Below are 15,515 nucleotides of genomic sequence, written 5' to 3'. Positions count from 1 at the left end.
ATACTATTGTAGTTATACATTTATAATTTTTTATTTTTTAGTGATGCAGAGTTTGGCCTACACAAATCAGAGGCCAGGCACATCTGCAATGCCTCTGCTTTGTCAGCATTATCTTTCTCTACCTAGGCACAGCATTTTTAAATGTTTATTAAATTATAGTCTGGGACCTGGAGGCATAACTGCAAAAGGGGGCCTAACACGATCTGCCATACCATTCTGCAATGCAGGGGGAAGAGCAGGCAGAAGCAAATGGAGAGGGGAAATTCTATTGCCAGAGAGAAGGGCAAAAAAGTTAAGTGTTGAAGCCTTTGATCATAGAATGCCCATCCCTTCTCAAATGTCCATTTAACAATCAAACATATGAGAGGGGCAAATGGAGGCTGATATCCACTGTCATAGACTGGAAGTTGTGTTCTGTTTGTGGCAGGCTGCAGAGGAACTGAGCCATTTGTAGTCTTTTGTATCTGATGAATTGTTGGTCACAACTGGCATAATATGCAGAGTAAACAAAGAGAATAGCAAGCGGTGCAGTATAGTGGCCGGAGGAACTAATGCGCCAATGAATCAAGCCTTTAAAGTCTACCAGAAAGCTTTTGATGTGATCGTTTACAGAAAACAATCATTGCAACTCCTCTTATATTTATTAACGTCTTTGGCTTGCTTGGCCCCACTATGACATATTCCCAGTCCCTTTACAATTGTTGATATATTTTATTATTAACATGTTTAAAAAACATTCTATATAATTAATTCAAATTTTAAATTGTTTTCCTTGTAAGGAAATCCTGCCCTGCTCAACAAAATGAAGGCAGGGATGGCAATGTAGACTGGGTAAAAATAAACACAGCCCATTTTTTGGTGGGACCAATACATTTGGTGGGAGACCTAATTTAACCCCCCGATCCTTGTTAAGCCACGTACACATGGGCGGACTGTATGGCCAACTTAGTCCGTCAGACAATCCGACGGACAGTCCGTCCTACTTTCGAATGAACGGACTTGACCACACACGGATGCAAAACAGTCCGTCGAAAGTTTGCGCGATGACGTGTACAGCACGTACGACGGGACTAGAAATAGGAAGTCCAATACACAGCAATGCAACCTTTCGCCGTGTAAATCCTTTCTGAGCATGCGCCATACTTAGTCCGTCGAACTAGCCTACTCACGAGCGGATTGTCCGCTGAAACCAAAGTCTGACGGACAATATTACGGAAATTCCGAAATACTTAGTCCGCCAGACTGCACGCTGAAAAAGTCCGCTGAAGCCCACACACGAGCGGACTGTCCGCTGAAATGTGTTTCGACGGACTAAGTTGGCCAGACAGTCTGCCCGTGTGTACGCGGCTTTAGCCTTTTCCTGTGAGTTTTTTCTTCAAGAATAAGAGGGGCAGGCAGCAACACATTTAATCACACAAACTTATAGCTATAAGTTGCCCCACCTTCCTCAAAGTGAAGCCCTGAGACCCAGAGCTCTAGTTGCAAACGCTACCCTACTGTGTCCAGTAATAACCTTCTCATGTAAGGCGTTCCTTGGAGCAGAATAACAAAATGTCCCCAAACTCTCACAGGCCTGTATGCCAGTTTGGCATTTTAACTGCTTCCAATACAGCTGGCAAATATGGCACCCTTCTTACAGTTCATGGTCTGGACATGGCCCACATTAACATTGCATTCACTTTTTTAATATATATATATATATATATATATATATATATATATATATATATATATATTTTTACACATTAATTCCAAATTTTAATTTTTTTATACTTTCAATTTTGAATGAACGGTCGAATGAACGGTCAACAACAATTGCTTGATGTGCTCTAATTACCAAAAGCTAAAAGTTATCTAAAATTAAAAGGGAAATGGCCCAAATGAATAGAAACACCTATTTAAGGTGTTGGCAATTAAAGAGCTAACTGTCAATCAGCTTTTGCAGACCAAATTAGCCAATCACCACCCTCCACGCCAAGACTGAACACCCCTATATCATAGGGGTCTTCTCCAATTTATCCATAATTATCCAGGTCACAGGGCAATGAGTTCATTTTATTTATTTTTAATTACCAAGGAAGACGTTATTGATCCAATTCCAACCCCTTATTATCACAACGCAGAGGGCAGGTCTTCTGTATCTACCATGAATGTAAACCACAATATGTTGGTATGGTGAGAGAGTGGGATGAGTTTAGAAAGCTGAAGAAGAAAAAAAAACTGTGTAACCTGATTCTGGTGATTTATGAACAAGGAGTTCACTATTGCTTTGCATTGGCAGGACTGGTCTAGGGGCGGGGATTGGGGGCTTAGCATTAGAATACAGGCTCCAAGCACCTGAGTTGAAATACATGTTGCTCAGCATCCGATCGTGGAGTTGACATGTGGGCAATTTCCAAACCTCCTTTGGATCTGTGTGGGCTCAGATAACACACACAGGATATATATACAGCTGAGACTGCTGTTGTCTGTCCCGGAGCACAGTCTATGGTAAGCGGATCTGAGTTTAATCTACAGAAGTTATGGTTGGAATTCTTCTAATCTGTATATCTGAGTAAGCAAACTGGGGTCTACCTTTAACCCAACTTTTTTTTCTTAACTTTAACTAGCAAAAGCAGGATTTTAGCTAATAATTGCCCTTCTATGATGCAGTTTATTTATTAAACAGTGTTGTTGTGTTAAAGGTTTTACTACAGTTTAGGTATGGGGTATGTCATCTGGAAACTCTTTTTGTAAAACATTTCTGAAATTCCAAAAGAAAAACAGATAAATTGTTCATTTGGAAATATCTTCTGCACAAACATTTTCTTCTAAAGTGACCGAGTGTTATATGTTGCTAAATGTTCTTCCAACAGATATGTCGGGGTCAGGCTTTAATGTAAAAGAATCATGTATTGGGAAAACGCTTTGCATTATCGCAAAGGTCTCTTTTTCAAATAGCCCTTGACCATTAATAACAGATTCTGTACCTTAATTATAATATATAAATGAGCGTGATATTTTGTGCAATGTCATCATTTTCTGTGGTGCTGTAACAAGTGAGAGTTCTCATTCATTCATGCTCTTTTACGGTTGAGTGCATATCAGATGAACTGTAAATAAGGTGTCAAAAAAATTATTGATTTTCCACTGCTGATTACTCAGCGCGGATAGCATAAATTTAAATCTAAAGACATTTGTACATTGCTTCAATGATCGTCCTCTGCACAGTATATTACCTTTAATTGACTGTTTATAAGTACACATAAGCTGTTTGTTAAGGGAGATCGAAGTGCAACATTTTTTTGCCAATGAGCAAAAAATGTCTTTGGTTATTTTGGACTTTTGTGGCAAAGGACATAAAAAAGCCTCAATGGAAGATGTTATCATGCAAAAATCTCTTTGGAGGGTAGGTGTGCTCTTGAATTATCACTCCTATTGTCGTCATCTGGTATGGTATTTGGTATCTGGTATGGGTGGCTGGCACCTCCAAGAAGGCTTGATTAGAATTATAGCACTGTAAAAAAAAAAAAGGGGAATAAGATGAATGAAATGAAATGAATAATGCCACCTACACACGATCGGATTTTCCGACGGGAAATGTTGGATGTGCGCTTGTTGGCGGTAAGTCCGACCATGTGTATGCTCCATCAGACATTGGTTGTCGGACTTTCCGGGCAACAAATGTTGGCTAGCAGGTTCTCAAATTTTCCTCCAACAAATATTTGTTGTCAGACTTTCCGATCGCGTGTACACAAGTCTGACGCACAAAAGTCCACGCATGCTCGTGATCAAGTACGAGCCAGAAGCGCTCGGTCTTGTAAAACTAGCGTTCGTAATGGAGATATCACTTACGTCTTGTATGTCACTACGTTCGTAATTGTTGGCCAACTTTTGTGTGACCGGGTGTATGCAAGACAAGTTGGAGCCAACAACCTTCGAACAAAAATCCATGGTTTTGTTGTCAGAAAATCCGATCGTGTGTACGGGGCATTAGACCAATATTAAAATAAATTAGAATATTAACATGTCACAACGCAATCTTCTGCATTTCTTCATTGATTTCCTATTTGCAGTCTGGGCTTTTTGTTTACCTATGCTAAAAGTTAGCTTAGACGATCTCCCTGCATCATCTGGAAAGATATTTGCAATGTTGATCTTTATGTTTCCAACTGTGGAGGGCAGGTCAGGTAATAGCCTCAGGCCTGGGAGCAGCTAGGTCTATTATAAGGAACTAGCTTCCATGACTGTTCATGATGAGCAGACACATTTTTTCTCACCTTTCTTCCTCCCCTGAACTGGGATACTGAAGCCTGAAAGCATATAAATTGGCTCTCTTTTTGATTTATTTGTCTGTTTCCACATATAAAAATAGGTTTTAATCTTGCAAACAGTAAAATGAAAAATAAAAAATAAACTTCACCACTATACTGAGGCATATTCTGATGACATCAACTTCCTTCCTTCCCCGCAGAGAAAAAAAATAATGAAATTAAATGAAATGTAATAAATATATACAGTAACTAGTTAACATTGCAGAAACAAAATCTTGATCCAGCGATCCAAATGCAACGCAGATTGTTGCTGTCAGTATTTAGCTTTTTGTTGGCGCCATGTTTGCTCAGTGCTAATAGAAATGAATAAAACGGGAGAAAACAGTAAATGGCAGCTATAAGTCCAGGTTCGAACCGTTAATGAGCAGGCTAAATATACCAAGTTGATCAATTTACCAACTTGGGTACAACCAGCCTGTCGGATTCACTTGTGATTATCGCAAGCGGCTGCTATAGCTACTTGCGTTAATCACTTTCATCTCCCAGTGAGGACGGATTTCCCATAGTTGAAGTAAAGAAATTTGCGCCGTGTATGGCATGCCTAAGAATTTGGCTGGACTTGTATTTCTTGTTATAAATTCAGACGTTTCAGCAGGAACCGGTCGATCTGTCAATCGACTTCTGTACAACCAGCTGGTCGGGTTTTTTTGTGTGCGATTACTGTTATAGTTGGCAGCAATGGTCATTGTTTTCTGACGGCAGGGAAACCTCCCACTGTCAAAATACAATAGCGCAATGGGAGGGATTCCCCCATCAACAGTGACTCTGCTATTGTGGGAATCAAGAAATTTTCTTTCCTTCAACCCATGGATGAAGGAAAGAAAATTGCATAATCTATGGCCGGTCTTTAACAGCCAATCAGATTTTTATTTTAAAATCTTGTTTTAAAATCAGAAAAGGAGAATAAGATTGGTTAACTTAATCCGGGGAACACTGCAGCCAATGTAAACCTTGAGTCAACATGCTACCCACTTAAAGTGGGAGTCCGCCGGGAGTTCCGCCGTTTTTTTTTTTAAAAGCCAGCAGCTACAAATACTGCAGCTGCTGACTTTTAAAATAATGACACTTACCCGCCCAGCGCGCCCGCGATGTCAGCACCCGAAGCCGATCTCTCGATCGTCTCTCAGGTGCTGCCGCCGCCATCTTGGGTATGGGAATCAGGAAATGGAGCCTTTCGGCTTAATTTCCCAGTTCCCTACTGCGCATGCGCGAGTCGCGCTGCGCAATAAGGATGGTCCCCGCTGTCTCTGGGATCCGTGTGTTTCCCAGCAGGCAGCGGGGGACTTTCGGAAAGGGGCGTAGATTCTGCGGAAAGGGGCATACCTTCTGCAGAATCTACGCCGGAAGTGGGTGCAGATACCTGTACTGTACAGGTACCTGCATCCCCCTCCCCCCTGAAAGGTGCCAATTGTGGCGCCGGAGGGGGGGAGGATTCCAATAAGCGGAAGGTCCACTTTAGGGTGGACCTCCGCTTTAAAAACAAAGTTGATCCTCTTAACCCTGTGGGCCTCAACCCTCATTCTGTAGGCCACTGTGGTCGACACCCGGTTTTCAGCCTGTATGCATTCATGAAGCTTATAACAGGTCAAACTGGTCAAATAAAATGTAATTGTTATATTGCAGTTCATGTGTTTATTCTTTTTATATTTACAAAATTATTTTTGCAATAAATTCCTTTTCATTTTCAAAATGATGAAAATTATAAAAATATTATGATTGCCTTCTATAACATCAAGAGCAATTGAAAGCAGTTCATCAACCAAATCAATGTGCCACGCTATGCATAGAAATCAACATCCTTAAATGTGCAAAATATCATATATATATACATATATATATATATATATATATATATATACATACATACATACATATATATATATATATATATATATATGTGTATATGTATATAATTCATCAATAAAGTCCTCTTATTATTTTCAGTATAGTTAATTCTGTGTGATGGTACTCCAAAATAATAAAATAATCTGTTATCGCAGTTGAGGCACCTCTGGGCTCTAAATATATGGACTCTGCAGGACCCTAGGTTTTTCAATGGTGTTGGTCTTGGTACATATATGGAAAATAAGACTTGGATAGTGTTTTATCATTTAAAATAATACATGTTATCCAGGGTACTGACACTCTTTGGGTGTTTGCAGCGCACCACTTTATGATAGGCATATGGATAAAAACATCCAGAAAGGCCGTTTGTCCGTATATGTCTTCAAAACTACTCAGGTAAAATGCCTGAGCTGCTTCCTACACCTTCTTGTCCCCTCCTCAACACAGGTCGACACAGGGATATGATGTGTCTTCCTCAGGGTGATTCTAATTGGATGGTTAGTTAGTTATTCACTAAATGGATTCATTTTTTGTACAGGATATATGAAATTTTGCACATTTAAGGATGTTGATTTCTATGCATAGCACGGCACATTGATTTGGTTGGTTTTTATTTAGTACAAAGCTATGGGAAAGTGATTAGTGCCAGCAGCTGTAAATTCTGCACTGATATATATTTTTCAGGATACATATCCTAATTTTCTGTGATAAACTGGTAGCCCAACACGTGTCAACACAGGCATATGACATGTCTTGGACGGTTAGTGAGGCTGTGTTAAATAATGGATCAGCTGCCATATTTTTGTAGCCCTGACCCGCACCATTATGTGATGGTCAAATGTGGCGCCTTAATCTAGGACAATACCATTGAAAAATCTAGGATCCTGAAAAGTCAATATATTTAGAGCCCAGTGGTGGTTCAATTGTGATTACAGACCAAACTTAATTGTGCAGTCACACACCCTGAGGTGAGCAGAATCACATGGGGGGGGCATGAGTTTGATGTCACTGAGGATTATTTTGGAGCACCGTCACAAAGAATTAACTATATTGAAAATCATAAGAGGACTTTATTGATGAATTATATATATATTTATTTTTTTATAATTTTTTTTCACTTATTTAAAGATTTGTTATACATTTTTGGCATGTAACATTCACTAAATTGATAAATTTTTTGTACAGGATATATGATATTTTGTACCTTTAAGGATGTTGATTTCTAGCCATTGATGTTTTTTTGAGCAGAAAGATATGGGAAAGTGATTAGTGCCAGCAGCTGTAAATTCTACACAGATATATATTTTCAGGATACATATCCTAATTTTCTGCTATAAACTAGTAGCTCGCAAGGGTTTTTTCCATATTTAAATGGAAAGCAGTTCTTGAGAATAAACAGATTAGGAAGTGTTGATTTTTCTTCATCCTGATTTGCCTAGGGTCTCCATAGAGGTGGAGATGGATGGTGAGATATACTTTAAAGTGCATGCAGATCATTTGTGGTGTTGGACATCTTTTTTCTTCATTTACAGTCCATCTAGCGCATCAGGGCGACCCATATACATGTTTAGGCACCATCATCCCTATACATTAGACCAGTGATGGCGAACCTTGGCACCCCAGATGTTTTGGAACTACATTTCCCATGATGCTCCACTACACTGCAGAGTGCATGAGCATCATGGGAAATGTAGTTTCAAAACATCTGGGGTGCCAAGGTTCGCCATCACTGCATTAGACAATTGTACTACCAAAGAAAAAAAACAAAAATACAGCCCAATATATGTAAAACACAGAATATTTTTTTTAATACAAAATCCTTAAAATAAGTAATAAATTGTAATATGGAAAAATCCCACATGTGCTACCATATTTATGTGGATCTAATGATAATTTTATACTTTGTCATGTGAGGGATAATGGAGACAAAACCTTTGGTGATATATTATGCTATAACATGTCAGCCTATGATTTTATCTTATTTTTTTTTTATATATGGGAAGTGGGAAGCTACACTGCTGGTTACATCTCTGTGATACTTTCACTAGTCAAAATTCACTCTATAGCAGTGGTGACAAATGGGCGTGGTTTAAGTGAATATGGGGCGTGGCTTAAAGTAGAGAGGAAGGGAGAAGAAAATAGGGGGAGTGAGAGAGGGGGAGAGATAATAGAAAGGAAAATAAAGGAGAGGGAGGGAGAGAATAGAAAGGAGAGAGGGAGGGAGAGGGAGGGAGAGGGAGAGAGGAGGCAGAGAAAGAGAGAGGGGGGAGAGAGAGAGAGAGAGAAAGGGGAGAGGGGAGAGAGAGAGAGAGAGATGGAAGGAAAGAAAGAAAGAGGGATGGAGGGGCAGTGTATTGTCTACTTGTACTCTGAAGAGAGAAGCCGATTGGCTGCCCTTCCCCTCTCCACTAAAGACAGTGGAGAGGGGTCATTTTTGCCAATAATCATTCCCAATTTCCCGGGACAAAAGCAAAATCCCAGGAATTTAATCGGGATATGAGCCCCTGGGAAAATCGGGACTGTTTATCAAGCATGCATGCGTTCCTTTGCTTGCCTTTATCTGGCCCTTGAGGCATAATTTTAGCCACTGACCCCAATAGGGCACTATTCCTTCAACTGACACCAATGATGGAACATAATTCCTTCCACTGACAAAAAAAAATGGAGTAAACTGGTACCGTAATTGCTTTAGAAAGTTTGGAGACCCCTGCTCTATAGTAACCAACTTGAACGTCTAAAGATCCACTGCTTATGGAAAATCAGCTATGGATAATTGCTTATTCATCACTTTTTGATTTACCAAAATCGCTAGATTTAGATTTGTCCCATTTGCAGTGGATCACACACTATAATCAGCAAGCATTAATGATTCTGTTGCAGATGGCTCAATGGAATGAAAAAAATTAGCAATTCTCAGATCTGGTGTGTTGCTCATGTGCTCACTGTGCACATTCAGGGTTCCATTAAGCCATGTTAGAATTTTTTTTAAATACATATATATATTTTTAGACAACCATATTAGGGTTTGCTTGAATGCTGAAATAGTGAGACGGGGACCCTCTTGTAGTGATGGACGAACTTCCGACGGGACGTTTCGCGAACGCGAAACGCGAACGGACACAAACGTTCGCGAAAACGACCGTTCGCCGCGGGCTCCATTGACTTCAATGGGAGGCGAATTTCGCAAACCTTTAGGTCGAATTTGCGGCCACGGGGTAATTATTAGGGGGTAGCACGTAGTCCCACCACCTGGACAATAGCATAATACATGTATGAGGTGAATTTGGGATCGATAACTACAAGCATTTTTTTTTTATTTGGGAAATTGTTCTGACAATTCAGGACTATGGAGCTAATGAAGGCAATGGAGGAGAGGGAAGGTCAGGGACCAGGGTAGGCAAACAAGAGGGTGCAGGAGATACAGAGCACTGACAGCAGCACCGTAATACAGAGCACTGACATCAGCACCGTGACATACAGCGCTGACAGCAGCTCCGTGACATACAGCGCTGACAGCAGCTCCGTGACATACAGCGCTGACAGCAGCTCCGTGACATACAGCGCTGACAGCAGCTCCGTGACATACAGCGCTGACAGCAGCTCCGTGACATACAGCGCTGACAGCAGCACCGTGACATACAGCGCTGACAGCAGCTCCGTGACATACAGCGCTGACAGCAGCTCCGTGACATACAGCGCTGACAGCAGCTCCGTGACATACAGCACTGACAGCAGCTCCGTGACATACAGCGCTGACAGCAGCTCCGTGACATACAGCGCTGACAGCAGCACCGTGACATACAGCGCTGACAGCAGCTCCGTGACATACAGCGCTGACAGCAGCTCCGTGACATACAGCGCTGACAGCAGCTCCGTGACATACAGCGCTGACAGCAGCTCCGTGACATACAGCGCTGACAGCAGCTCCGTGACATACAGCGCTGACAGCAGCTCCGTGACATACAGCGCTGACAGCAGCTCCGTGACATACAGCGCTGACAGCAGCTCCGTGACATACAGCGCTGACAGCAGCTCCGTGACATACAGCGCTGACAGCAGCTCCGTGACATACAGCGCTGACAGCAGCTCCGTGACATACAGCGCTGACAGCAGCTCCGTGACATACAGCGCTGACAGCAGCTCCGTGACATACAGCGCTGACAGCAGCACCGTAAGCAGCCCCAGGAGGAAGTCAGCACAGCACAGGGATGGTGTGATCCCCTCATAATAAGAACCCCCAGGAGGAAGTCAGCACAGCACAGGGATGGTGGGAGCCCCTCATAATAAGAACACCCAGGAGGAAGTCAGCACAGCACAGGGATGGTGGGAACCCCTCATAATAAGCAGCCCCAGTAGAAATATGACACCGCTCAACCTCTTCAAAGAGGAGGGTAGGGGCATATAGTACGGTGTGCTTTTTTGGGTCAGGGAAGTGAGCCAAATGAATTAAGAAGGTCTGTGTGCTTGATTCCAAAAATTGTTTATAGACATATACATGGTCTACTGATCACATGTGTTGAATTCCTCCGAGATCCATGCCTCATTCATTTTTAGAAATGTGAGGTAGTTAACACTGTGGTGAGCTAGGCGAGTACGCTTATCGGTCACAATCCCCCCTGCTGCGCTGAACGTCCTTTCGGACAGGACACTGGATGAGGGGCAAGCCAACAGTTCGATTGCAAATTGGGCAAGCTCTGGCCAGAGGTCAAGCCTGCCCACCCAGTAGTCTAGGGGTTCATCACTCCTCAGAGCGTCCACATCGGCCGTTAACCCAATGTAGTCGGACACCTGACGGTCTAGGCGTTCCCTGATGCTGGATCCGGATGACACCTGTCGATGGGTCGGCTGAAAGAATGACCTCATATCCGAAGTCACCAACACATCTTCAAACCGGCCTCTTCTTGCAGGCGCTGTTGGATTGGTACCCGCAAATCCTTCTCTGGGAGTGGGAATTGCTCCTCTGCCAGCGCACGCAAAAGCAGAATGCAGCATTTCTCGAAGCAAGGCCTGGAAGTGCTGCATTCTGACAGCCCTCTGCGACGGCGGTAACATTTCCGCCATTTTGTGTTTGTACCGGGGGTCTAAGTACGTTGCCACCCAGTACTGGTCCTTGACCCTCATGCTTTTTATACGGGGGTCCCTATTAAAACACTGGAGCATGAAGGCCCCCATTTGCACTAAAGTGGAAGCGGTGTGGTGGCCTGGCTCCTGCTCATCATCCAGGATAATGTCGTCCTCTTCATTCTCCTCTCCCCATCCTCGCACAACAGGGATCCCAGAAAGGTTTAAAGCATGCTCTTCTTGCTCCTGCTCATCCGCCCCGGCACCATCCTCCTCTGACTCCTCATCAGACTCCTGTTGTTGACTTGTCTCAGATAGAGTAGCCCCCCCTGGGAATTCATCCAGCATTGCGACTTCCTCATCTTCCCGCTCCTGCTCCTCCACAGCCTGATCAATGACACGACGCAATGCACGCTCCAGAAAGAAGGCATAAGGTACCATGTCACTGATGGCGCCATGGCTGCGACTGACCAGTTTGGTGATCTCCTCAAATGGCCGCAGAAGTCTGCATGTGTCGCGCATGAGCAGCCACTGGCGCGGTGAAAAAAAACCCAGCTCCCCAGAACCGTTTCTTTCGCAGAGTTCATACAGGTAGACGTTAACTGCACGTTTCTGCTGGAGCAGCCTATCAAGCATATAGAAGGTTGAGTTCCATCGCGTCGGGCAATCGCAAATAAGACGTCTGACCGGCAGATGGTGTCGCCGCTGAATGTCAGCAAGGCGAGCCATGGCCGTGTAAGATCTTCTGAAATGGGCCGAGATTTTCCTTGCCTGCCGCAAGATGTCCTGGACCCCAGGGTATTTGACAAGGAATCGCTGCACGACCAAGTTTAAGACGTGTGCCATGCACGGCACGTGCGTGATTTTGCCCTGTTTCAATGCGCTAAGCAGATTGGCACCGTTGTCACACACCACTTTACCAACTGTCAAATTGAGCGGTGTTAGCCACTCATCTGCCTGTGAACGCAAAGCTGAAAGGAGTGCCGGGCCAGTGTGGCTCTTTGCTTCCAGGCACAACAGACGCAGCACGGCATGGCAACGTCTCACCTGGCATGTGGAATAGGTTCTGGGGAGCTTGGGCGGTGCAGTGGAAGAGACGCTAGCAGCGGAAAAGGAGGAGGCAGCTGAGGAGGAGAGGGAGGAGGATGGAGTAGGAGGAGGAGAAGAAGAGTCAGGCCTGCATGCAATCCGTGGCGGTAAAACCAAATCTACACGGGTGCCACGGGTTACATGCTTGACGGCCGTCAGAAGGTTCACCCAGTGGGCAGTAAAACTGATATACCTTCCCTGCCCGTGTTTGCTAGACCACGTGTCTGTGGTCAGATGTATCTTGGCACCGACACTGTGTGCCAGAGATACATTCACTTGCCGCTGAACATGGCCATATAGCTCTGGGATGCCCTTCTCTGAGAAATACTTCCTTCCTGGGACCTTCCATTGTGGTGTTCCAATGGCCACAAATTTGCGAAAGGCCTCCGAGTCCACCAGTTTATATGGCAGTAGTTGGCGGGCTATGAGTTCTGACAAGCCAGCCGCCAACCGTTGGGCAAGAGGGTTATCCGGCGTCATCATTTTTTTACGCTCAAACATTAGGCCCACGGAAGCCTGCCTTTTTGCAGAAAAATGTGAGCTTGGCGTGATGGAAGGTGGAGTGGAGGACAATTGTGAGGAGAGAGGAGAAGGAGAAGTAGAAGACGAGGCTGGACGGTGAGAGCCTGCAGTGTGGCTTTGTGTGTTCCGTTGCTCCCACTGGGCTCGGTGATGGCTGCTCATGTGCCTTCTTAAGGCGGTCGTCCCTAGGTGAGTATTGGGCTTACCGCGACTAACGCGTTGACTGCAAAGATTGCAGATGGCAACGCTATTGTCAGCAGCGGACACGTTAAAAAAAGCCCACACTGCGGAGCCATGTGCCGGTGTCCTGGGAGCGCCAGATGTGACCGTACATGGTCGATGACTCGCTCCTGATACATTTGCAGTCTGCTTTGTCCCTGCTGTGCAATGTAAGTCATTGCTGCTTCTCCTCCCTATCTGCTGGTCCATATCTCCCTCTGAACTCCCCTCCTCTTCCTCTCTTGTGGGCACCCACGTGACATCACTAGACACGTCATCATCAACGTCACCTTCCCCACCGCTATAAGTAGAGTAGGCAGCAACACCGGGGACCAACCTCCTCCTTGGGCTGATCTGGGTACTGGCGTCAGACTGCTGAGTAGCGCTTGTTGCTACCTCCTCTTCCTGATCCAATACCAAGAGTGGCTGCGCATCAGAAATGTCCTCTTGATATGGATCGGAAAATAATTCCAGTGACTCAAGCGGAAGGTATGTGGTGGTGGTGGTGGTGGTCGTGTTGTTGGTGGTAGTGTCTTTGGGGGTGCACATAGCAGAGAGTGAAGAAGAGGGTGCAGATCGAGAGGATGAGGAGGGTGCAGAAGAGTAAGGCTGAGCGAGCCACTCAACCAAGTCTGGTGCATCCTTTAAAGTAATTGAACGCACCTTCTGCAACTTCCCACTTTGGCTCAAGCCTGTTGCTCCTGCCCTACCCCTACCACCCCTGCGGAAGGGCCTGCCTCTTCCTCTGCATGTCATTTTTTAAATGACCCTGTGACAAAACTCTTAGTCCCTATACCGCTGAAGGACTGCTGCAGTATAGGTGAGCGGTCAGCAGTGGTGCACGTCAACCCTATCTATTGTGGACCGATAGCGGTCCTTACAGAACAGCAGACTGTACCGCACTCAAGCCTATGTACCGTAGCACCCTATACCAAGTTACCAGTCCTTATAAGAACTTTTGTGGACCAAGCAGGTTGTGTATTAGTGTTTAGCAGACTGTACGTCAGTCCCTATACCGCTGAAGGACTGCTGCAGTATAGGGCAGCGGTCAGCAGTGGTGCACGTCAACCCTATCTATTGTGGACCGATAGCGGTCCTTACAGAACAGCAGACTGTACCGCACTCAAGCCTATGTACCGTAGCACCCTATACCAAGTTACCAGTCCTTATAAGAACTTTTGTGGACCAAGCAGGTTGTGTATTAGTGTTTAGCAGACTGTACGTCAGTCCCTATACCGCTGAAGGACTGCTGCAGTATAGGGCAGCGGTCAGCAGTGGTGCACGTCAACCCTATCTATTGTGGACCGATAGCGGTCCTTACAGAACAGCAGACTGTACCGCACTCAAGCCTATGTACCGTAGCACCCTATACCAAGTTACCAGTCCTTATAAGAACTTTTGTGGACCAAGCAGGTTGTGTATTAGTGTTTAGCAGACTGTACGTCAGTCCCTATACCGCTGAAGGACTGCTGCAGTATAGGGCAGCGGTCAGCAGTGGTGCACGTCAACCCTATCTATTGTGGACCGATAGCGGTCCTTACAGAACAGCAGACTGTACCGCACTCAAGCCTATGTACCGTAGCACCCTATACCAAGTTACCAGTCCTTATAAGAACTTTTGTGGACCAAGCAGGTTGTGTATTAGTGTTTAGCAGACTGTACGTCAGTCCCTATACCGCTGAAGGACTGCTGCAGTATAGGGCAGCGGTCAGCAGTGGTGCACGTCAACCCTATCTATTGTGGACCGATAGCGGTCCTTACAGAACAGCAGACTGTACCGCACTCAAGCCTATGTACCGTAGCACCCTATACCAAGTTACCAGTCCTTATAAGAACTTTTGTGGAACAAGCAGGTTGTGTGTTAGTGATTAGCAGACTGTACGTCAGTCCCTATACCGCTGAAGGACTGCTGCAGTATAGGGCAGCGGTCAGCAGTGGTGCACGTCAACCCTATCTATTGTGGACCGATAGCGGTCCTTACAGAACAGCAGACTGTACCGCACTCAAGCCTATGTACCGTAGCACCCTATACCAAGTTACCAGTCCTTATAAGAACTTTTGTGGAACAAGCAGGTTGTGTGTTAGTGATTAGCAGACTGTACGTCAGTCCCTATACCGCTGAAGGACTGCTGCAGTATAGGTGAGCGGTCAGCAGTGGTGCACGTCAACCCTATCTATTGTGGACCGATAGCGGTCCTTACAGAACAGCAGACTGTACCGCACTCAAGCCTATGTACCGTAGCACCCTATACCAAGTTACCAGTCCTTATAAGAACTTTTGTGGACCAAGCAGGTTGTGTATTAGTGTTTAGCAGACTGTACGTCAGTCCCTATACCGCTGAAGGACTGCTGCAGTATAGGGCAGCGGTCAGCAGTAGTGCACGGCAACCCTATGTATTGTGGACCGATAGCGGTCCTTACAGAACAGCAGACTGTAACGCACTCAGGCCTATGTACCGTAGCACC

General features: G+C 44.9%; 1 protein-coding gene and 1 long non-coding RNA gene across 3 annotated transcripts in view; one reads left to right on the top strand and one right to left on the bottom strand.

The window, feature by feature from the left end:
- Positions 1–15,515, top strand: part of SLC16A12 (solute carrier family 16 member 12) — a 176,594-nt gene that overhangs the window by 35,062 nt on the left and 126,017 nt on the right. Inside the window, exon 1 of one of the 2 annotated variants that reach the window (XM_077454193.1) lies at positions 2,338–2,490. The exons of the other annotated variant lie outside the window; for it this stretch is intronic. The gene's annotated coding sequence lies outside the window, so the exon portion shown is untranslated. Of the gene's footprint in view, positions 1–2,337; positions 2,491–15,515 lie in introns of those variants that run through there. 2 annotated transcript variants of the gene reach the window in all.
- LOC143930168 (uncharacterized) overlaps positions 1–15,515 on the bottom strand; it is a 140,410-nt gene that overhangs the window by 40,786 nt on the left and 84,109 nt on the right. The window contains exon 2 of the long non-coding RNA XR_013262723.1: positions 3,219–3,496. This is a non-coding gene — a long non-coding RNA (uncharacterized LOC143930168). The remainder of the gene's footprint in view (positions 1–3,218; positions 3,497–15,515) is intronic.

This window comes from Lithobates pipiens, unplaced genomic scaffold (assembly GCF_037356315.1).
Source record: "Lithobates pipiens isolate NorthernLeopardFrog02 unplaced genomic scaffold, aLitPip1_a1.2 Scaffold_25, whole genome shotgun sequence".
NCBI classification, from domain to species: domain Eukaryota; kingdom Metazoa; phylum Chordata; class Amphibia; order Anura; family Ranidae; genus Lithobates; species Lithobates pipiens.
The sequence above is the reverse complement of the archived record's forward strand: the minus strand, read 5'-3'. Positions and strand labels throughout refer to the sequence as shown.